This window comes from Rana temporaria, chromosome 11 (genome assembly GCF_905171775.1).
Source record: "Rana temporaria chromosome 11, aRanTem1.1, whole genome shotgun sequence".
NCBI lineage: Eukaryota > Metazoa > Chordata > Amphibia > Anura > Ranidae > Rana > Rana temporaria.
The window spans coordinates 154504786-154528785 of NC_053499.1; the positions used below are offsets into that span (position 1 = coordinate 154504786).

The window sequence follows — 24000 nt, forward strand, 5'->3', positions numbered from 1 at the left end:
TAATAGGCTTCCAAAAAGGGTGGACTCGAGGCGCAGAGCCCTGTGCTCCGAGCCCACCCAGTTCTGTGACAATAGCGAATTAATTTTCACTATTGTAACACTGGTTCTGCCTCCCAGCCAATCAGGAAGTAAGTCCTGAGACCTGTTTCCCAAATGGCCGAAAAGAGAAGCTACCCTATTGGCCGAGGGTGGAGGAGGAAGGAGAAGCATAGCGAGGAGACGCACGGCGAGGACACTGATGTAATGCCGAGAAGGAAACACAGGGAAAGCCGGGCCATGTTAAACATCAGTCTAGTCATGGGCACAGTGAGGCATGGGCACAGTGAGGCATGGGCACAGTGAGGCATGGGCATAGTGAGGCATGGGCACAGTGAGTCATGGGCACAGTGAGGCATGGACACAGTGAGGCATGGGCATAGTGAGGCATGGGCACAGTGAGGCATGGACACAGTGAGGCATGGGCACAGTGAGGCATAGGCACAGTGAGGCAAAGTGAGGCACAGTGAGGCATGCAGATGGACACCCTAGGCTTATACTCGAGTCAATAAGTTTTCCCATTTTTATGTGGTAAAATTAGGTGCCACGGCTTATATTCGGGTCGGCTTATACTCGAGTATATACGGTAATAAAAACATTAGCCAGTCAGTAAGATTAGGCAGCACTGGGACCGCACTGTACAAGTAGCCTTCTTCTCTCTTCTCTCCTCCTCTATTGCAACCAGTTTCTTGGTTGGGCCACCCAAACCTTGTGACACGTTCTATGTGATGATGTCTGACTATCCACTGATAGCTACAGTTAACTTTATTGAGATTTGAATTTCCTGGATCTGATTTTATGAAGTCAAAATATATTCAGCTGTTAGGATAATGTGCCTCCACTACATCATTTTTTTCAGACAGTTTGATGGAAATATATCTTATCTGACATTTACAGCTTTTATTTTATTGCAAGTAATTGATCTGAAATATGTTTTAATGCGGGTAGTGTAAAATCGCAGCCCCCGTCGCAGTCCAGTCTCAGGATTTTGGTCTTCTTCCTTTTTAGTGAATTGTTGAGGCTTTACCTGTTGGTCTGTTAGTCAGTTGAAAAAAAGCCCTCCTTTATATTGGTGGTCAGTAGAGAAATGTTTCACAGTGTCACCACATTGAGTTCAAACCTTCCCTGTACCACCCTAACCTGCCCTGTACCACCCTAATCTGCCCTGTACTACCCCAACCTGCCCTGTACCACCCCAACCTGCCCTGTACTATCCCAGCTGCCCTGTGCTACCCCAACCTGCCCTGTACTACCCCAGCCTGCCTTGTACTACCCCAGCCTGCCCTGTACCACCCCAACCTGCCCTGTACTACCCCAGCCTGCCCTGAACTATCCCAACCTGCCTTATACTACCCCAGCCTGCCCTGTACCACCCCAACCTGCCCTGTACTACCCCAGCCTGCCCTGTACTACCACAGCCTGCCCTGTACTACCCCAACCTGCCCTGTACCACCCCAACCTGCCCTGTACTACCCCAGCCTGCCCTGTACTACCCCAACCTGCCCTGTACCCCCCAGCCTTATTCAGAATTCATTGAAAAGTGCTGTTGAGCTTCTTCTCCTGCACTTGACCTGCTTTAATCAGATTTTGCATACCCACGGACTTGTATGGGAATGCAAAATCCAAATGAACCCAACAAAAGTCTCTTAAAACAGGCCCTTGCATTGGTGATCGGTGGAAATAATGCCATGTTACATTGTTGGCCATCTGTAAGAATTCCCCCTTTACAAACTTCGAAAAAGTCCATAGTGTCAGTAGCTTCCTCGCTGAGAGAAGAAAAAAAGGGCTCCACTAGGTCCATGCCCCTGGCACTGACAGCGTTTTTGCCAGAACCACGCAGACCAGAGATGAATCCCTCATTGCTCTCTGCTCAAGGAACCTGTAGTAACCTCTTGATTGGAGAGCAACATTTTTCACCAGGATCCAATCAACATTAAAGACGGCCCTGGCCAGAACCATGCAGGTTTTTTCACAGTAAGAGCTGTGAAAATGTGGAACAGACTCCTTCCAGAGGTGGTTCTGGCCAGCTCAGTAGATTGCTTTAAGAAAGGCCTGGATTCTTTCCTAAATGTACAGAATATAACTGAGTACTAAGATTTGTAGGTAAAGTTGATCCAGGGTAAATCCGATTGCCTCTCGGGGGATCAGGAAGGAATTTTTTCCCCTGCTGTAGCAAATTGGATCATGCTGTGCTGGGGTTTTTTGCCTTCCTCTGGATCAACTGTGGGTATGGAGTTGGGTGTATAGGATTTTACTGTGTTTTTTATTTTGTTTTTTTATTTTTTGTGGTTGAACTGGATGGACTTGTGTCTTTTTTCAACCTGACTAACTATGAATCCCTCGTGGCTCTCGGAGGCTCAAGAAACCTGTAGTAACCTCTTGAAGAACCCTAGTTGGGAAAGTACTAAAAGGTTATTCTAGATAGGTAGATAGATAGATCGATAGATAGATAGATAGATAGATAGATAGATAGATAGATAGATAGATAGATAGATAGATAGATAGATAGATAGATAGATAGATAGATTCCTTTAAAAAAAAACTGAGAAGAACTAGTATAGAATTTTGAAATGTTCCCAAAATACAGTAAATTATCAGCTTCTTAGTGTCTTTCTCAGAGCAGCGTCAATAAACATTCAAGTTAAACAGCAACTGGCTACAGTAAATCCATTTTCTATACAGCTTAGCGTGTTCAGTAAAACACAAAACCCAGCTAATTATACCAACCGTTTGTTAAGCATCCCAAGAAAAAGAGAAAACATCAATATAGATAGAGGGGGATGTTAAATGAAAACTTGGGTAAGGATAAAAAGAACCAGCAAAACCACAAAATATCTGATTATAGGCACCTGCCCTTTTTTTTTTTGTATCTTAACAGTACCTGTACAGATTGTTGTGCGTCTGTTCCTCTGCAGTGGAACGCACGTTTTTAACCAAGTAATTTTGTGGTTATGGCAAAGTAATGTTGGGTGAGATGCCTTGGTATGTTAAAACTATAGAGCAGTGATGGTGAACCTTGGCACCGCAGATATTTTGGTAAACATTTCCCATGATGCTCCACTACACTGCAGAGTGCATGAGCATCATGGGGAATGTAGTTCCAAAACATCTGGGGTGACAAGGTTCACCATCACTGCTATAGAGGGTTTGTGGTATAAAACGAATGCATAGAATATGGGCGTTTAACCTGATCCATCACATGTCCACACAGGGCCATTTGAAGGAATTTGGGGGCCCCAAGCAAAATGGGGGCCCCCAACCACCCCCCGGATGCAAAGCCTACGTTAACGCTACACAATTTTTTTTCTCTATTCTTACCTCTCCTTCTTCCCTGTAGGCTGCCGCTGTAGCGTGGCCGAGCTCCTCTTCCCCCTGCATATTCCCCAGTCCCCTATCAGATAGTGCCCGGGCCGGGTATCATGCGGTACAGGAGATTCAGTTTCCTGTCTTCCCGGCCGGACTGAAAGGAAGTAAGCACTCAGTGTGCACTTCCTGTCTGTCCGGCCGGGAACAGGAAACTGAATCTCCTGTACCACGTGCAGTACCCGGCCAGACTGACAAGACTCCTGGTGGAAGGAAGAGGAACTCGGCCACGCTACAGCCTGGGAAGGGGAAGTTGGGGGCCCCAGGCCAGCTCGGGCCGCAAGCAATTGTTTGTTTTGCCTGTCCTGTAGCGACGGGCCTATGTCCACATACATATGGCCACATGATAAATATATACACCAGACTTTCTCAACCCTTCAAATAACCTTTCAGTCTCAGGAAACCCCTGTTAAAAAATGGCAATATCTACAACTCATGATACATTGGTGTAATGGTCAGTGGAAGAGTGCTCCTTACATCTGTGGTCTTGGGGAAGAATTTCCCCCATACAGATGGCTATAAAGATCATTGGTGTCACTGGGAACTTAGCTGAGAGGCAAAAATTGGTCATTGCTCAAGGAACCCCTAGCAACCATTGGAGGAACTCTGGTGGAGAATGCCTGATATACACAGTTAGCCAGATTCAGAGAAGTTTACACCAGGCGTATCAGTAGATACGCCGTTGTAACTCTGAATCTAAGCCGTCGTATGTTTAAGTGTATTCTCAAACTGAGATACACTTAAACCTAGCTAAGATACGACGGCCTGCGCCGTCGTATTTTAGCTGTCTAGTTCCGCCGGCCGCTAGGGGCGTGAACACTGATTTACGCCTAGAATGCGTAGATCAGCGAGATACGCCAATTCACAAACGTACGCTTGCCCGTCACAGTAAAGATACGCCGTTTACGTAAGGCGTTTTCAGGCGTAAAGTTAGTCGAACAAATAGCTAGCCTAGCCAATGTTAAGTATGGCTGTCGTTCCCACGTTGAAATTTGAAAATTTTACGATGTTTGCGTAAGTCGTCCGTGAATGGGGCTGGACGTAATTTACGTTCACGTCAAAACCAATACATCCTTGCGGCGTACTTTGGAGCAATGCACACTGGGATATGTACACGGACGGCGCATGTGACTCGGGTCACATGTCATTTACATAAAACACGCCCCCTTGTTCCACATTTGAATTAGGCGTGCTTACGCCGGCCCATTTACGCTACGCCGCCGTAACTTAGGAGGCAAGTGCTTTGTGAATACAGCACTTGCCTCTCTGACTTACAGCGGCGTAGCGTAAATACGATACGCTACACTGCTTTAAAGATAAGCCAGTCTTTCTGAATCTGGCTATGTATATATAAGCAAACTAAAAAAATATATATATATGTAATATTTTAAAGTTTAAAAAAAAAAGCAGCCCAACATTAGTATTTTAGGGGTACGAGGGGTGGTTGGGTAGGCAGAACTGTGACACATAAAGATAGAAGAAGTTAAGAAAATGGTTCTATCATTTTGACAATAAAACACCTCCGCACGATGGAGGAAACTAAGGCCTCTAAGGCCTCGTACACACGGACCAGTTTCCGCGGACATGTTCGGTTGTGTGTAGGGCCGACTGGACAATTTTCCGGCCTAGCAGACAGGTTTCTAGCATGCTAAGAAACATGTCCGCTGGAAAGCTGTCCATCGGACATGTCCGCTGGTTAGTACGTCTAACCAGCGGACCGAAATCCCGCGCATGCGTCAAATTGATTCGACGCATGCGTGGAAGCATTGAACTCGCGCGATAGAGAACGTCGGTGTCGTCTACGTCACCACGTTCTCTGTCCGCAGGGATTTTGGTTTGATGGTGTGTACAACCATCAGACCAAAATCTCCGAGCGGACATGTCCGATGAAAACGGTCCGCGGACCGTTTTCATCGGACAGGTCCGCTCGTCTGTACGAGGCCTCACACGCGATAGGTTAACCAGAGGACAACGGTCTGAAGGACCGTTTTCATCGGTCAAAACCGATCGTGTGTGGGCCCCTTAGGTTATTTAACCATAGGTTAAAAAAAAAGACAATTTGCTTTAAAATGAACCTATGGATTGGTAACCGATAGGTCAAAACCGATCGTTAGTAGGCACAACTATCAGTTAAAAATCCACGCATGCTCAAAATCAAGTCGACGCATGCTTGGAAGCATTGAACTTCGTTTTTTTTCAGCACGTCGTTGTGTTTTACGTCACCGTGTTCTGACACGATCGGTTATTTAACCTATGGTGTGTAGGCGTGACGGACTATCAGTCAGCTTCAGACCGTTGTCCTCTGGTTAACCTATCGTGTGTACGAGGCTTAACAAACCAACAAACCAAGGACCCGTTGTTTGAATAAAATATTGTATTTGGCAGCATTATAACCATTAAAAAAAGACGCTTTTCTTCTTCAAGTGGTGTCTTTAAGAAGAGACAAAAAAAAAAAAGTGTTTTTAACCAAATCAAAGAACTAATCTGAAGGTAGGAAGAGAGGGGCTTCCGGTTCTTCTAAAAGCGGTTCTTCTCTGCGTGATCCGAGCCCCTCTACCCTCTAGTAACGTGTTTGGTTCACATGTGAGATTAGGCACTTTGCTGGCTCCATAGTGGTTCTCTTTCAGAGCGAGCGAGAGCCTGAGGCTAGCAGAGGGAGGCTTTATATCGTGGCAGTAAAGCTCTTCTTCTTTCTAAAATATGTAATTGGCATTGGGTCATCTGTATAATGTATGACACAGCGAGACAATGTTACTACTCAGGAGACCCCCTTTCATCATTTTAAAAAACACAGCAATCAGCAGCAGAGGTTTCAGCTTAAAAAAAAATTGAGAACAAAATAACCTAAACCTCCTGACACCAAAAAAATGACTAAAGAGACAGAATGAACTCTGAATAGACGGTGTAGGTGCTAAATGCTTAAGATACAGATGTTGGCCAATCTGGTGTCCAGTAAGTAAACAATTGATATTATTAATGTAACAAAAATATTAATGTTTAATTCGTAAATTATAAAGCCATAGGCCCAGATTCACAAAACACTTATGCCGACGCATAACACGTTACGCCGACGTAAGTGCAAATGTGCGCCGGCGTATGTGTGCGGCAGACCCACGAACCAACATGCGCCTAAAAACAGGCTACACCCCGCCGACGTAGCTTGCACATGCCGGCGTAGGGTGGGCGCACATATGGGCTGGGCGCATGGTGCTGCTCCCATTGATTAGCCATTTAAACATGCAAATGAGGGATATACGCCGATTTAACGAACGGGCGTGTGCCCGGCGCATGCTACGCGAGATGCGCGTAAGTTGTACGTCCGGCGTAAAGTTATTCCCCATAAATGAGGTGCAACCCGGCAACACACATGCACAGGTCTGCACCAGGGAACACAAGCCGGCGTATTGTGCGTTGGACGTGTGTCTGGCTGGACGTACGTTATGTTCACGGCGTACGCGGTGATCCAGCGTAGCTTAGGCAGTTGTGCCGACGTGGTTGTGAGCAGGCGCGGGGGGGGTGCTGTGTATGCGTCCACGTCACGGCGTATGCGCAGTTCGTGATATGTACCTGTCTGGTGCTCGGCCCATCATTTGCATGGGGTCACGCTCACTTCCACCTACGCCGGCGTGCGCCTTCGAAACCCAGGCCACGTTGGCGCAGCGTTGGGAGCACTGGCTTGCTGAATGCAATGCTTGCCTCTCCACGCTACTTTGGCGTGGCGTACAGTGTTTGCTCTACGGCGGCGTAATGTACGCCTTGCTCTCTGTGAATCTGGGCCATAGTGCTCAACTAGTGGCCCAGGGTCCATGTGCAACTCTTATGCCTTGTACACACGATAGGAAAACTGCGGGGGAAAAAACCTCCGCGATTCGCGTGTTGTAATTTTTTTTCACGCAGTTTTTCTGTCGGGAAAGATGCTAGGGAGCATACACATTTTCCCGGTTTTGCCAACCAAAAGAAAACATGACAGTTTTCCCGTCGGGAAAACCGGTCGTGTGTACGAGACGTAAAATCATTTCAGTCTACCTTTGTAGCTTGGAGACCAGGCAATGGCTATATAAAGATGAAAGGTCGGATACTGTATCTTAAAACGCAGTTTAACCCAGTTGTAGACTATAGACATGTGCACACTGAAACATTTAGTTTCGGAATTTCGTGTTCATCCGAAAAATTCATTTATTTAGTTACTTTCGAAATTCGTTTTTATTTATTTATTTTTTCGTTAAAAAATGCATTCGTCCAAAAATCCGAATTAATTAAGGTCGAATCTGTCAATTGAAGGCTTATGGTGTCCCTCAAATGTTCTAAGAAGATTCGACGGAGCAGCTAAACTGTACGACACCGCGATCGTACATTTCCGATCGAATACTCTGCCCACAAGCTATAGAAGAATTCTAATGTTGTATGACAAGTAATAATTATATTTATTAATTATTATTAGTCAACCAACATTAGAATTCTTCTATAGCCTATGGGCGGAGCATTTGACCATAAATGTCCACTCATGGCGATCGTATGTTTTTAGCTGCTTCGTCGAATCTTCATGTCTCTATAATGTCAAATCTTTCCTCTCTGTGTCGAATAATCTCGGACTAATAGAGTTAGTTTAGGCACATTCGACCGCAGGTTCGATAGACACAGATCGCTATTATCACCGTCATGCCGAATCTTCATGTCTCTATAACGTCGAATCTTTTCTCTCTATGTCGAATCTTTTCTCTCTATGTCAAATCTTTTCTCTCTCTATGTCGAATCTTTTCTCTCTATGTCGAATAATCTTGGACTAATAGAGTTAAGGCTAGGCACATTCAACCGCAGGTTCGATAGACACAGATCACTATTATCACCGTCATTTTCAAATCTTCTATCTGTATCGAACTGTTGTCACAACAAAAAAAAAAAATAAAGCATTTTTAATGTCGAATATTTCGGATTTTGGATTCTGTACGTATGTTATCATTCGTAAAAACAAACGCAAAAATCCCCGAAATTCGAATGAAAACGAATGCACATGTCTACTTAATATCATTCAACTCAATATCTGTGAGTCCAGGGTGTCAAGGCTCTGCTCCCCACCCATAACTCACAGGGGATTTCTGAAAAGAGTGGCGTCATGTCGTTACGTGGTGCCACTCTGTGCATTATTAAAGGGGTTGTAAAGGTACGTGTTTTTTCACCTTGATGCATAGAAGGCATTAAGGTGAAAAAACATGCGAGGATTAGCGGCCCCCCAGCCCCCCGTTTACTTACCTGACCCCTCGAAAGTCCCGCGACATGAACACGCTGGCTTCTCGGCTCATTCATTGGTTGATTGATAGCAGCGCAGCCATTGGCTCCCGCTGCTGTCAATCAAATCAATGACGTGGCGCGCCGGGGGCGGGGCCACGTGATACAGTCTGCGGCTATAGCCGCCGGCTGCATCACGGGAGTGCGCCGGCAAGCTAACCCCCTTGGGAGAGAGCTTCCCATTAAAGGGGGTTAGCTGATGCGGGCAGGAGCCGAGACAGCCGCCGAGGGACCCCAGAAGATCAGGAATGCTGCCACTCTTTTCAAAATGAGCTGCACAGTGGAGGAAAGTATGACTTGTTTGTTATTTAAAAAAAAAACGAAAACCTTTAGTGACCCTTTAAGGAATCACCCACTGATGAAGAAAGAAGAGGGCCTTTGATGTCACCAACAGGACCGTAGACATTTGGTAAATATGTCATGGGTGTGTGGGTTCTCCACTGGGCAAGGGGGCAAACGGGGAGGGAGGCTCAAACCAGGAGATGGTCTTGGTTTGACTCAAACTGGATGTTGGTTCAAAACCCACCAAAATTGCTTCGAGGATAGCTCAGTAACATTTCCCAATAGCTACAGTAAGTAAAAAAAGAAATAAAGGAATGTGGTGTTGGCAATTCCTTGGTCTGCCTTACCACAGGTTGACGTTATGGTCTGTTGAGTCACATTGTGCCTTTTTAACTGCTGAGAAAGGTCTTTGCACTTGCAGAATGTAAACACCTCGAAGATTCCTCACATTTACCATATTTATCATCCAACGACTGATATCTCCGGGAACATAGAAATATATCCTTCCCTTCAAAAATTAATCATCTACAAAACCCGGTGTTTGTCAAAAAGAATGTCATGCTTTTGACGCTCGTCAAAGAGACAGAACGCAACGAGGGTAGATTCCTTGAATAAACAGTAAATGTGAAAGGGTTAATGGGAAATACATGAACACTTAACTACTTTTCTTTGAGATGTCTCATAACAATGGTCATTAAACTACTGTAATTCTGCTAAAGTCTCTTTAAAGTAATTCTGAGGCTCTAGCAGCTGTCAACACAAAAGCAGGCCAGCCGATAACAGGAATTAAGCATTTTTTTTTCTTCTCTTGGTACATCTGCATTGGCATGTTTTCAGTTAAAGGACAAAATGAAGGATTTACACACAATACACAATGTAAAAATGAGGGTTTTTCTTCATCTTTCCAATAGAGCTTTATTTAGGAGCATTATAGTTTGGATCACATCATGCTTGATGTCATAAAGCTTTGCCAAGAAAGCTCTTTTGGGGTTCTCAATACAGAGATGGCAAGCCATGATAAGCGGCATCTGTCCGGGGGGTAACTCGTATTCCCATATGTTACATAGTGGGCAGTGGGTGGTCCATAGAAAACAAGACAGAGAACAACAGTGGTCATCTGGTAAAGTGTGGCACAGGTAAAGACATTGGAACAGTTGGGGTTCTCCATACGGGTGGCCAACCATTACTCTATAAGAGGTATCTGTCGTGGCGAGAACTCGTATTCCCATATGTTCCATAGTGGACAGTAGGTCGTCCATAGAAAGCAAGACAGAACAACAGTGGTCATCTGGTAAAGTGCAGCACAGGCAAAAACATTGGAACAGTTGGGGTTCTCCGTACGGATGGCCAGCCATTACTCTATAAGAGGTATCTGTCTGAGAGAGAACTCATATATCCATATGTTACATAGTGGTCAGCAAGCAGACAGAACATCAGTAATCATCTGGTAAAGTGCGGCACAGGTGAAGACACTGGAACAGTTGGAACTGGGGATCACTACTTTTAAAGGATCAGCCGATCACAGCAGATACAAAGGTTGGTTCTTTGGTCCTGGCCAGTGCTGGGAGACATCAGATGCTAGGTAAGGGTGCCACATCAAACACACTAACCTAGCTGTTAACCCTGATGGTGGAAGCTTTGCCAAGAAAGCTATGTTGTCTATTTTGGGGTTCCCTGTACAGGGTTGGTCAGCCATGACGCTATAAGTATATGTCTCAGAGATAACTTTTATTCCCATATGTTCCATAGTGGGCAGTAAGCAGTCCATAGAAAGCAAGACAAAGAACAACAGTCCAGAATATAAAAAAAAAGTCAGTGCTACTACCCATACATCACATGGAAAGCAGAGCTCCCGGGTGCTCGATCCACAGTCGCTGGCTGCGTAAAATAATGAGGAAAAGATGATCCGCACTCCGGGTGGTTGCTCTTAAACAATAGACGTATTTATTGACAGGCCACAGTAGACAAACGCAATAAGAAAGGTTGACATGTTTCAGCCTATAAGGCCTTAGTCATAACCATCTGGTGGTTATGACTAAGGCCATATAGGCTAAAATGCGTCAACCTTTCCTATTGTGTTTGTCTACTGTGGCCTGTCAATAAATACGTCTATTGTTTAAGAGCAAGACCGGAGTGCGGATCATCTTTTCCACAAAGAACAACAGTGGTCATCTGGTAAAGTGCGGCAGAGGTAAAGACATTGGGACAGTTGGGGTTCTCCATATGGGTGGCCAGTCATTACTCTATAAGAGGTATCTGTCTGGGAGAGAACTCATATCCCCATATGTTACATAGTGGTCAGTAAGCAGTCTATAGAAAGCAAGACAGTGAACATCAGTGATCATCTGGTAGTGTGGGGCATAGGTAAAGACACTGCAACAGTTGGGGAACTGGGGATTACTACTTTTAGAGGATCAGCCATGATAATTTCACAGCAGATACAAAGGTCGGTTCTTTGGTCCTGGCCAGTGCTGGGAGACATCAGATGCTAGGTAAGGGAGCCACATCAAAAACACTAACCTAGCTGTTAACCCTGATGGTGGAAGCTTTGCCAAGAAAGCTATGTTGTCTCTTTTGGGATTCTCCGTACAGGGTTGGTCAGCCATGACACTATAAGAATTATATGTCTCAGAGGTAACTTGTATTAGGTAGATTCTTTGGTCCTGGTCAGTGCTGGGAGACATCAGATGCTAGGATAAGGGTGCCACATCAAAAAACACCAACCTAACCATTAATCTTGATGTTGGAAGCATTGGATGCAGCTATCTTCCCTGCCCATTGCAGGTGTGTAAGGGGATGTTGCCAGAAGCAGCAGAGGTCGCAGGTTCAGACCTGGGTCCTGACAGACTGATATGCTGCAATACTTTAGTTCTTGGGTTTATATATCCTTCAACTCAAACCTGTTGATTTTACTGAATAGGCAAATTTACGCAGATATAGAAAACAATTGCTGAACCCAGGTGCAAGAGACCTTTGTAACGTCTTTTGTCATGGATGCTAGAGGTACAAACTTCAGTGGATCGATCTCAGCAGTGTCACCTTATAGATGTATTTAAAAAAAGATGATGTGAGCCACCAATGCCCAACCAAATTTGTTATAATTGCCCGTTCAACTCTTAAACAAGGCTCCACCAAAGATTTTGGTGCTTTATAAATAGGGCAGCCGTTTTCAGCCAGGGTTCCATGGAACCCTAGGGTTCTTCCAGAGGTTAGTAGGGGTTCTTTATAATGTGGCTGATTGACCTCCTTTTTAATCTTGCCTGCATAGTTCTGGAGCCGATGCCCCATGGCAGAGCCAGTGGCATACTACCAATGATCTTTTGATCTTTTGTGTCTGTAAGTCACATGCCTGATGAAGGGGCCCTGCGTGACTCCAAAACGTTGGACTCTCCTTGTGTTGTGATCATGCAATAAATTATCCGTTTGGACGCTATTTATGTCGTTCCATGGTGTGCTGACAAATATCTTCATTGTAAAGGGGGGGGCATTCTGAGCACCAATGTAAGTTATATTTTTCCAACTGCCCCCAATGAATTGTAGGGGTTCCCTAAGACCCAAAATACAATTTTAAGGGTTCCTCTTGGGTAAAAGAGTTGAGAAAGGCTGAACAAGGGGTGACAATAATATTTCATATTCTATCTGAGCAGACAGAAGCCTCATCAAAATGTTTCTCTCCATTAATATACTTAACCTTGAGGACGCTGCTGCAGCTGAAGTTTATCTGATTGGACGTTTCCCAATCCCATATTGTTTCAGCACCTCAGCTAGCGCCAGTGGGGGACCTTGTGCTGGGAGTGGCTGCGTGATCTTATCATGACAGGACCCATCTGGCAAGGAAGAATAATCATTACTCTGTCAAAGCATTAGCTCCTTTTTTATAAAAAGTGGTATCCAAATGCCAGGCCGCTGACTAGATTGATTAGAAGTGATTGTATACCCATATGGTGGTATGTACTGTCACAATGGGCAGAGGGTGGACCAATGGTTTAAAAATAAGCACCAGTTAGACGTCATTTTTTTTTACATTTTAACTACCTGATCCTGTTGTATCCTAGCATTCAACTTCTGAATCTGTCCGCTTTCTATTTATGGTTGCCATCATCCCGTGTAAAATGCCTTCTCTTTGAGCCCCCTGCCCAAGCACATCAGAGCAGATATGAGGTCAAAGGAGTCATGTGATGTCAGGCTGCAGTCTTTCCCTAAAGCAGGGGGGTCTCCAAACCCTAAAAGCAAAGGGCCAACTAATGCCCCGTACACACGATCGGAATTTCCGACAAGAAAAGTCCGATGTGAGCTTTTGGTCGGAAATTCGGACCGTGTGTAGGCTCCATCGAACTTTTGCTGTCGGAATTTCTGCCAGCAAAATATTGAATGCTGGTTCTCAAATTTTCCGACGGAAAAAAATTCCTATCGGAAATTTCGATCATCTGTAGCAATTCCAACAAGCAAGATTCCGACGCATGCTCGGAAACAATTCGGCACATGAACTTAATTTTCTCGGCTCGTCATAGTGTTGTACGTCACCACATTCTTGACAGTCGGAAGGTCAGAGAACTTTTGGGTGACCGTGTGTATGCAAGCCAAGCTTGAGTGTAATTCCGTTGGCAAAACCATCAAAGGTTTTTCCGACGGAAAATCCGATCGTGTGTATGTGGCATAAGGGTTGCCCAAGGGTGTCACAAGGACATGACACAGGATAAGTGGGGGGCCCCATATATAGAGGGCTTTTGATGTATAGGGGAACTCTGGTGTGATGGGGGCCTCTGATGTAAAGGAGGAGGGACCTTGGGATATGATGTCGGGCCCCTGATATGATGGGGGGCTTCTAATGTGATAAGGAGACCTTTGACATGAGGGTGGACCTCTGATATGTTGGTGGGCCTCTGATGTAATGACTGACCTCTGATATAATGGGGTTGGTATCTGATGTGAAGGTGATCACAGATATGATTGGGGACCTCTAATATGATGCCTCTGATGTGAGGGGATCTCAGATGTGATGAGGGAGCTATAATATGATAGGTGCCTCTGATTTGAAGGGGCAACTCTGATGTAATCTTAGACTTGATGGGGGGCCTCTGATGTGATGGGGAACCTCTGATGTGATGGGGAACCTCTGATGTGATGGGGAACCTCTGATGTGATGGGGAACCTCTGATGTGAGGGGATCTCAGATTGGGGACTTATAATATGATGGGGGCCTCTGATATGAAGAGGCAACTCTGATGTGATGGGGGAGACCTATAATTTGATGGGGGCTTCTGATATGAAGAGGCAAATCTGATGTGATCTTAGACTTGTTGGGGGGGCCCTCTGACATGATAGGGAGCCCCTGATGTGATGGGGGACCTCTGATATGATGGGGGCTCTGTGATCTGATGGGGGGCTTTTGATGTAGGGGGATCTCAGATGTGATTGGGAACCTTTTATATGACAGGGCCCTCTAATATGATGGGGGGCCTCTGATGTGAGGAATGACCTCTGATATAATGGGGTGGGGGCATCTGATGTGAACGGAGTCTCAGATGTGATTGGGGACCTCTAATATGATAGGGGCCTCTGATTTGAAAGGGCAACTCTGATGTAATCTTAGACGTGATGGGGGGCCTCTGATGTGATGGGGAACCTTTGATATGATTGGGGACTTATAATATGATTGGGCAGCTCTAATATGATGGAGGGGGCATCTGATGTGAACGGAATCTCAGATGTGATTGGGGACCTCTAATATGATAGGGGCCTCTGATTTGAAAGGGCAACTCTGATGTAATCTTAGACGTGATGGGGGGCCTCTGATGTGATGGGGAACCTTTGATATGATTGGGGACTTATAATATGATGGGGACCTCTGATATGAAGAGGCAACTCTGATGTGATCTCAGACTTGGTGGGGGGGGGCCTCTGACATGATAGGGAGCCCCTGATGGGATGGGGGACCTCTGATATGGGGGCTCTGTGATCTGATGGGGGGCCTTTGATGTAGAGGGATCTCAGATGTGATTGGGGACTTATAATATGATTGGGCAGCTCTAATATGATGGAGAGCCTCTGATGTGGGGGTTCTCTTGTGTGATTGAAGACCCCTGATGTGACAGGGGAACCTCTGATGTGAAGGGGGGCTTTTATGTGATAGGGACCTCTAATATGTTGAGGAGCCTCTGATGGGTTTTTAATGTGATGGGGGACCTCTAATATAATGAGGAGCCTCGGATAGGACTTTAATGTGATGGGGAATCCTCTGATGTGAAGTTTGTTTCATCAAGGTGGCTGTGGAGGTTGAAAAACACTGATCTACACCAATCCTTTACCCCCTACCAACATCCTCAGGTCATCTTGTTTTTAAGAAACTGAAAACTCGGGCCTCGTACACACGACCGAGTTTCTCGGCAAAAACCAGCAAGAAACTTGCTAATTTTTTTTTTTTGCCGAGGAAACCGGTCGTGTGTACATTTTTCGACGAGGAAACTGTTAAGGATCCCATCGAGCCAAAAATAGAGCATGTCTTCTTTTTCCTCGAAGGGAATGGAGAAACTTGCCTTGTCGACAGCCTAACAAGGAACTCGACGAGGAAAACAATGTGTTTCGCCCGTCGAGTTCCTTGGTCGTGTGTACGAGGCTTCAGAGTTTTCATAGCTACAACTACTGCTTAAGTCTTTTAAACCGTTATTCTTTGTGCATTCAGTATATCTATGCAAGGGTCGAGGCTCAGCATGCCAGCCTCATAGCTTTATCTTCAGTGTGAGATCATCTAAGGCACTACTGCATCTAACTGCTCTTTTTGAGAAAATTTGGGTCAAAATTTGGTGATGTCACAGTATCTATTATATACTGGTCTAGTCCCGTTAACGTGATATCTGATTGGTTGCTGTAGGTGGAGGCACTCTACCACCCAACGAGGGCTCCTTCAAGCCCAATCAGCTGAATTGTAAGAAAAAGGGGCGGGGTCTTTAGGATTCAGGAAAAAGAAGAATCCAATATAATGATACAAATGAGAGGAGTGGTGAACTTGTTCCCATAAAAAGGTGAAAAAGGTGAACTTGGACTTTAAACTAAACAAGCGAGTCCACAAAAAAAAAAGAAAAAAAGCTGAAATTGGAATGTAGACTATAAGAAATACTATTTGCAATGTACATAAAAAGGTAATTTTCTGTTTTGCTTTCCTGCTTATTTTTTTTTTTCTTCTGCTGGTGTGTTAACGACTCAATTTGGAGAAAAAGGATTTAAACAATAAAACAGAAATATGTACGTACAATTACCAGTTAAAAAATACAGTGAGAGGCGAGGGAAATATGCTTCTTTTTTAAACAGATTGTGTATTTTATGCTCCCCGAAAAGATAAAAACCTTCACATCCCATAATAAATTCATCAGAATATTTATTTTATGGACCACATATGTGTTGTTGGAAAGGAGACGAGTCAAGTCGTAAACATGAGAAGCAAATTTATGTCCTGTGTGTGCGAACCCGGGGAAATACAGAGCAAAAAATACACATATTCATATACACACACATAAACACACACATACTCATATACACACACACACATAAACACACACATACTCATACACACACATAAACACACACATACTCATATACACCACACACGTACATGCTCATATACACACATCACACACATACTCATATACACCACACACGTACATGCTCATATACACACATCACACACATACTCATATACACCACACACGTACATGCTCATATACACACACATAAACACACACATACTCATACACACACATTAACACAAACATACTCATACACACACATAAACACACACATACTCATACACACACATAAACACACACATACTCATACACACACACATAAACACACACATACTCATACACATACTCATACACACACACACATACTCATACACACACACATACTCATATACACCACACACGTACATGCTCATATACACACATCACACACATAAATTCTAATGTACACATACAGTATACTCATACATACCACACACGTACATGCTCATATACACACATAAACACACACATACTCATACACACACATAAACACACACATACTCATACACACGCACACATACATGCTCATATACACACATCACACACCAACAATTCTAATGTACACACACACATACAGTATACTCATACATGTACTACATATGTGCACATACTCATACATACCACACACGTACATGCTCATATACACACATATACTCATGTACACTCCTACACACAAACATACATACTTATACACACATACATACATACATACACACACACATACACACATATATTCATACACACAATCATACTCACAAACACACATACTCATGCATACACACACTCGCACATACTCAAAAACACATACATGCTTATACACACAAACACATACATATTCATACACATATACTCATACACACACACACGATCGTATGTGGGCTACAGAGCATTTTTCACAATGTAAAAAATGGGCATAAAAAATTTCGAACACGCTCAAATTTTTCACGGCGTAAAAAATGGTCGTGTGTGGGCTTTAACGACGTGAAAAAAACGTGCATGCTCAGAAGCAAGTTATGAGGCGGGAGCGCTCGTTCTAGTAAAACTAGCATTCGTAAAGGAGTAAGCACATTCATCACGCTGTAACAGACAGAAAAGCGCCCCAAGGGTGGCGCCATCCGCATGGAACTTCCCCTTTATAGTGCCGTCGTACGTGTTGTACGTCACCGCGCTTTGCTAGAGCATTTTTTTTCCGCGGTCGTGTGTAGGCAAGGCCGTTTTAATGATCGGGTTGAAAAAAACATTGGCCCAGATTCTCATAGGGTTTACTACGGCGCAACGCCATGTACGCCGTCGTAAGTCCTAATCTGGGCCGTTGTATCTATGCGACTGATTCTTAGAATCAGTTACGCATAGATATCCATTAGATCCAACAGGCGTAAGGCTCTTACGCTGTCGGATCTTAAATGCATTTATTTTTTTCGCCGCTAGGTGTCGCCTCCGTCGTTTTCCCCGTCGAGTATGCAAATTAGCTAGATCCGCGAATTCCCTAACGTACGCGCGGTCGACGCAGTGAAGTTACAACGTTTGCATTAGGTTTGCGCGCCGTAAAGTTGCCGCTGCTATAAGAGGGGCATCCAATGTTAAGTATGGCCGTCGTTCCCGCGTCGAAATTTAAAAATTTACGTAGTTTGCGTAAGTCGTCCGTGAATGGGGCTGGACGTCATTTACGTTCACGTCGAAACCAATGACGTCCTTGCGACATCATTTGGAGCAATGCACGCTGGGATATTTTCCGGACGGCACATGCGCATTACGTTCGGCGCGGGAACGCGGCTAATTTGAATTGGCGGGCTTGCGCCGGGTGATTTACGCTACGCCGCCGCAACTTTACTTTGCAAGTGCTTTGTGAATAAAGCATTTGCCTGTAAAACTTGCGGCGGCGTAACGTAAATGACATACGTTACGCCGCCGCAGAGATAAGCCGGATCTTCGAGAATCTGGGCCGTTGTTTTTTACAACCCGAAAAACGGTCGTGTGTACGCGGCATTAGGGAAGAATTCTGTGGATTGGACATTACTAGGAAATGTCAAAATATCTACAATGTTGCAGGTCCGCAGTTTCAAAGACAAGGCCGCGCATTATTTTTAGCGATCTGCTTTGTTACTATGTTAATCGTCTCTTTTTATACCCTTTTTTCTTTTTTTCTCCTCCTGCGCTTTGAATAAGATCAAAATCAATACGGCACAAATAGCAGAAGTGATTGCTGATCATGTATCTGTGTCGCAGACACTTTTATAAAAGAGTATGTATTATGTATGATGTGACCTTCAAATGTCATGAAAGCGTTGAGCAATAAACTGTCAATATTTGTGGTTATAAGGGCCGCCATGACTTTTACAATAATTGGTACAGCTATATTAAAAGCCGGGATCAGTCGGCTGGTTAAAGAGAGACACGCGGGCCGGGGGCTCTTATGGGAATCCTTCGTCTGCCAATTTTCCGATCAGAGATATTACAAGGGGAGATTTCTCCTTCTGACTTGCACCTGCAAGGTTGCTTCAGCACAGCGGGATCGCCACCACTGAGGAAGGCGGGAAAAGGGGGGGGGGCGATTTTACTAGGAATGTCAGTCCGTCAGAGACCGCATATCAAGAAGATCTTGGCCTTACTAAAAAAAAGCATCAAAGGGCAACACTGATTGTACAAGTGCAATAACCCCCAAAACCCATGGTGACCAATCACATTTAAAGTAGACTGAGTATCAGATATTAAAGCTGAACTAAAGTCTTTGATACAAAAACTGCAAGTAGGCAGGCTCTTTATATATTATATTATATATATATATATTATTTTATTATATTATGTATTTAATATTGTTATATATAATAAATTTGTTATATTATTTGTTGTTATCGTATATACTTTATTATATTTTATATTATATTATATTATATTATTTATTATTATATTATTTATTATATGGTATTATATTATAGTATTTAATTATTAGAGAGAGAGAAAGAAAGAAAGAAAGAGAGAGAGAAACAGAGAGAAAAAGAGAATGAATGAGAGAGAGAGAGAGAAAACAAGAGAGAAAGAAAGAGAGAGAGAGAAAAAAAAAGAGAGAACGAGAGAGAGAGAGAGAAACACAGAAAGAATGCAAGAATGAATGCGAGAGAGAGAGAGAGAGAGAGAGAGAGAGAGAGAGAGAAAGAAAGAAAGAAAGAAAGAAAGAAAGAAAGAAAGAAAGAAAGAAAGAAAGAAAGAAAGAAAGAAGGAGAGAAAAATAAAAAAGAGAGAAAGAAAGAAGGAAAGAAAGAAAAGAAAGTAAGAAGGAAAGAAAAAGAAAGAATGAATGAGAGAGAGAGAGGGAGAGAGAGAAAGAAAAGAAAGAAAGAAAGAAAGAAAGAAAGAAAGAAAGAAAGAAAGAAAGAAAGAAAGAAAGAAAGAAAGAAAGAAAGGAGAGAAAAAGAACGAAATAGAGAGAGAGAGAAACAAAGAGCGAATGGGAGAAAGAAAGAATGAATGAGAGAGAGAGAGAAAGAAAGACAGAAAGAAAGAATGAGAGAAAAATAAAAAAGAGAGAAAGAAAGGGAAAGAAAGAAAGAAAGGAAAAAAAAGAAAGAAAGAAGGAGAGAATGAGAAAGAATGAATGAGAGAGAGGGAGAGAGAGAAAGAATGAATGAGAGAAAGAGAGAAAGAAAGAAAGAAAGAAAGAAAGAAAGAAAGAAAGAAAGAAAGAGAAAGAAAGAAAGAAAGGAGAGAAAAAGAACGAAATAGAGAGAGAGTGAAACAAAGACCGAATGTGAGAAAGAAAGACTGAATGAGAGAGAGAGAAAGAAAGAAAGAAAAAAAGAAAGAAAGAAAGAAGGAGAGAAAAATAAAAAAGAGAGAAAGAAAAAAAGAAAGAAAGAAGGAGAGAATAAGAAAGAATGAATGAGAGAGAGGGAGAGAGAGAAAGAATTAGAGGGAGAGAAAGAATGAATGAGAGAAAGAAAGAAAGAAAGAAAGAAAGAAAGAAAGAAAGAAAGAAAGAAAGAAAGAAAGAAAGAAAGAAAGGAGAGAAAAAGAACGAAATAGAGAGAGAAACAAAGAGCGAATGGGAGAAAGAGAGAATGAATGAGAGAGAGAAAAAGAGAGAGAGAAACAAAGAACGAATGAGAGAGATGGGGAGAGAGAGAGAGAGAGAGAGAATGAAAGAAAGAAAAAGAGAAAGAGAAAAAGAAAGAAAGAAAAAATGAATGAGAGAGAAAGTAAAAAAAGAATGAAAAAGAGAGAGAAAGAAAGAAATACAGAGAGAACGAAAGCGAGAGAGAGAGAGAGAAAGAATGAAAGAGAGAGAAACAGAGAGAGAAAGAAAAAATGAATGAGAGAGAAGGAGAAAAGAAGAGAGAAATAAAGAAAGAAAGGGAGAGAAAGAGAGAAAGAATGAAAGATAGAAAGAGAGAGAGAAAGAGAGAGAAAGAATGAAAAAAAGAGACAGAATGAAAGAAGAAAATTAAAAAAAGAAAGGGAGAGAAAGAATGAAAGAGAGAGAGAAACGGAGAGAGAGAAAGAAAGATTCTGTAACAAAGATAGATAGATATCTGGCCATTCTTGGGGGCTTAGGTATTTTTTTCCAATTTTTACACTCTGTGTAGTTCTTCTCACCAATCTTTCGAGCCCCGCACTCCCTTGTAATGTATGGAGTGTAACGTATGGACACCTAAAGGGTTAACAAACGCTTTATTTTTTTTATTTTATTTTTTTGCAATAAATAAAGATATTTTACATTTTTTTTTGTATTCTTCCTCAGAATTAGTGAGCGCCGTCATTTTACACAAGACAGGCACCTGCCCTCTAACTTAATCTTCTGGCCCGGTCCCTCCCCTTGGCAGCCTATTAGGAGGCATTAAAGGGCAGTTAGGAGTCTGGGCTACCGCCTGCTCAGTGTCAAGGCCGCGCAGAGCTGCTGTACGTTGTCTGTTTTTTCTTTTTTCGTTTTTTTTTTTGGTACCATGGAGATTTTTGGCATCATCGCTCAGAATTACAAGCACGAGGAGCCGTGTTTGATTCTGATTAGCCGCTTCCTTCTCTCCCTCTCTCTTTTTTACTCTTTAAATAGCCTTTCTCTTAAGCACGTTTGTTGGCAATCCATAATCACGCAGAGTTGTTTAATTCGACCTTATATGGATTCTATAAGGACACAAATGGTGAATTTTAGCCAGTGGATGAGCCCGTAATGTATTAAAGCTTAACTCCGGGGAAAGCAAATTGTACCCCTCGCCCCAATCTAATGCAAGGATTGAATGGTGATAATGAAGAAGGTGATGTTCCTTATTCCTCCTGCAGGGTTCCTCCTGTTTATGCAACCGGTTCCTCAAGCCTCTTACATTGGCTGCCCAACCAGTCAACCAGATGCAGCTCTCTGACATTATCCCCTACAACCACAGGGGGTGTGCCAGGTGTGCCTAGGCACACCCTAATCATTATGTGCGGTGCCCATTCCCCCTACTTCTCGGGTTTTGCCCCATGTTGGCCCCAATGCTCTGAAGTGCTGCTGGCTTCCCTCCTCTCCTCTCCCCCTGGCTGCTGTGGGGGATGTTTCAGGATGGATAGTAGGGGAAGGGGCTAGTAAATATATAATTTGCCAGCCCCTTCCTTTTCTAAATAAACACAGTGAATACACTCGCTTACTGTGTCCATTCATAACTGAAGGCTAGCAAACTGTGTTTAATATGCTTCCGTTTGTAAATGAATGGGAAGCCACATATCACTTCCCATTCATTCACTGTCCAGTGCAGCTGAGGCTGCAGAGAAAGGCGTTTGTGTTTGAGGTTTTGGGGATCACACCCTAATGCAATAGGCTGCGCACACCTATGCCTACAATGCGGGCGCTGTGATTGGACGACCTATCAGGCGTCCAATCATAGCAGAGATGACAGGAGAAGACATGGAGGACTTGGAGCATGGAGGACAGCACTGATACAGGTAAGTGCCAGGCAGGAAGGCACACTGGCAGCATTTGATGGGGCACACTGGCAGAAATTGATTGGGCACAGTAATGGCAATTGATGGGGCACACTGGCAGCATTTGATGGGGCACAGTAGCGGCAATTGATGGGGCACACTGGCGGCAATTGATGGGGCACACTGGCGGCAATTGATGGGGCACACTGGCGGAAATTGATTGGGCACAGTAATGGCAATTGATGGGCACACTGGCAGCATTTGATTGGGCACAGTAGCGGCAATTGATGGGGCACACTGGCGGCAATTGATGGGGCACACTGGCGGAAATTGATGGGGCACACTGGCGGAAATTGATGGGGCACACTGGTGGCAATTGATTGGGCAAAGTGGTGGCAATTGATGGGGCACACTGGCGGCAATTGATGGGGCAGATTGGTGGCAATTGATGGGCACAGTGGCAGCAATTGATGGCACACTGGCAGCAATTGATGGGGCACACTGGCAGCAATTGATTGAGCACACTGGCAGCAATTGATTGGGCACACTGGCAGCAATTGATTGAGCACACTGGCAGCAATTTATTGGGCACACTGACAGCAATTGATTGAGCACACTGGCAGCAATTGATTGGGCACACTGACAGCAATTGATTGGGCACACTGGCAGCAATTGATTGATCACAGTGGTGGCAATTGATGGGCACACTGACAGCAATTGATTGGGCACAGTGGTGGCAATTGATGGGCACAATGGTGGCAATTGATGGGCACAGTGGTGGCAATTAATGGGCACAGTGGTGGCAATTAATGGGCACAATGTCAGCAATTGATGGGTACAGTAGCTGCGTTTGATGACACAGTGGCGGCAATCTATGGGTACAGTGGCTGTGATTTATGGGCACAGTGCCTGTGCTTGATGGGCACAGTGGCTGCGCTTTATGGGGGGGGGGTTTCAGTTTGTTTGCCCCCCCCAAAAAATTTCGAGCACCAGCCACCACTGCTATTTACTCAAAAACACGTAGCCAGTGCTGGGCTTTCTTATTAAGAAGCCAAACATCTTTCTGCAAACTGAATCTCATTGTAGCAAATAGAACAAAAATGTTATGCAAAAAATTGCAACATTTGTAAACATTCTATAAATTATTTAAAAAGACAAAAAAAAAAAATCACCTTTTGTTTTTTTTGGAATAAGTATATTGCACGTTTTTTTGGACGAGGATGAATTGCGTCGGGCCAGTTTTGTTTCCATTTTCCTAACCTTGGGAAGTTTTCACGTCTTCTGTACCCCCCAGTTGGAGACACCGACAGAATAAGAGAGAAAGAATTCTGCGGCATTGTATTGTATACTCCTTTTACTTTGAATGTAGAAAATGGCAGGTTCAGAAAATAAAGAGGGGATTAGGATTTACCGTTATCCAGTAAGTGCAGATTTCCTGTCTCAAAACTACAGGCCTCCCCCTTATCCAAACGAACCGACTTTAAAATGCAAAAAAAAAAAAAGAAGAAAAAAAAAAATTACATGGATATTGCAGAAGCGTAATGAGGATGAAGAAGTTCTGAGGGGTTTTTAAAGGGTGTTT

The 24000-nt window shown here is 43.7% G+C and overlaps 1 protein-coding gene across 2 annotated transcripts in view; it reads left to right on the forward strand.

The window, feature by feature from the left end:
- The window catches only part of ZNF536 (zinc finger protein 536), a 137933-nt gene that overhangs the window by 59246 nt on the left and 54687 nt on the right, over positions 1–24000 (forward strand). The window lies entirely within an intron of this gene.